Source organism: Anneissia japonica, unplaced genomic scaffold, assembly GCF_011630105.1.
Source record: "Anneissia japonica isolate Jap-2015-1 unplaced genomic scaffold, ASM1163010v1 scaffold214756_len1207_cov175, whole genome shotgun sequence".
Taxonomy (NCBI): domain Eukaryota; kingdom Metazoa; phylum Echinodermata; class Crinoidea; order Comatulida; family Comatulidae; genus Anneissia; species Anneissia japonica.
The window spans coordinates 1-1,190 of NW_022701493.1; the positions used below are offsets into that span (position 1 = coordinate 1).

The 1,190-nt window shown below is 33.7% G+C and overlaps 1 long non-coding RNA gene across 1 annotated transcript; it reads left to right on the top strand.

The window, feature by feature from the left end:
- On the top strand, nt 1-1,190 carry LOC117103560. The gene is made up of 3 exons (XR_004444612.1): nt 1-78; nt 436-578; nt 1,104-1,190. It is a non-coding gene; the product is annotated as an uncharacterized LOC117103560 (long non-coding RNA).

Here is a 1,190-nt window from a genome sequence, read left to right on the forward strand (position 1 = left end):
GACGAGGACGACATCCCATTAAACCCATTGGATCTTGTTTGGGCTAAATGCCGAGGCTACCCTTCTTACCCAGCCCTGGTAAGTGACAACTCCAGGCTAGAATGATCTGCTCACACACATACTCCCTTTGTTAAATTCTGTAACATCTCTACTTATATATTAGTGCGGATATCTTGCATTAAATTTAAACTTAACAACATGATTGAAAGAATATAGATATGAATATTGATGAATAGTGATGAATATTAATTACATTCTTTAAAAATCCAATTCCTGCATTTCTTTTATTTCCTATTTTTTCTCATGCCAGTGCCTGCCTTTCTTCAACAAGCAACATCAAATCCATCACAGTGGCTCAGTCAGTAATCATAGATAATTTGCATTGGTACATTGTTTGCGTTTTTATTTTAGTCCAATTTTTATTTGTATTTTCAGATAATCAATCCCAGAATGCCCCGTGTAGGCTTCACACACAACGGTGTTCCAATCCCTGTACCGCCACTCGAGGTGCTCAACCAGAAAGTCTTTGCTGAAGAGCATCTCTACTTGGTATTATTTTTTGACAATAAGCGCACATGGTAAGTTTTCTGATGAAGCAATTATAATGATTAATTAATGTTTACTATGATTGATTATAATTTATATTTATGTTTCATTTGTATCCATCCAAACTGAAGCTAGGCTAAAAACTAATGAATACTGCATACTGGAAGCTAAATATTTTTGAAAATCTATTGTGCAAGACTAACATTTAGGTATCTATGGATTATGCTATGGTGTTGGGTTTTTTAAGCTTTTATGGAAAAGGAACATCATTGTACAGTTTTGTTGGGTCTGCAATGAGAAATGTTGAAAAATTTGAATTTTTTGCTTTTAATTTCCAATGTGATGTTCATTTTCATTGTGTAAACTAAAGTGCTTTGTTTAGTACAAATGTAAAGGTTATTTTATAACCTGTCTTCTCATTGGTCAGCCTGTTATCCTATATTCCTTCATTCTAGTCAGATAGAAAGTTTTTATTTGATTTTTAATTATCTAAGTCTGTATTTGTTGTGTTTATTATTTTACCAGGTTTATGATTTGATATTTTATATTGTTTTTAGGCAATGGTTACCAAGGGCCAAATTAGAACCTCTTGGTGTAGACAGTGGCTTAGACCAAGCTAAGTTAACAGAAGGCCGCACGTCTGC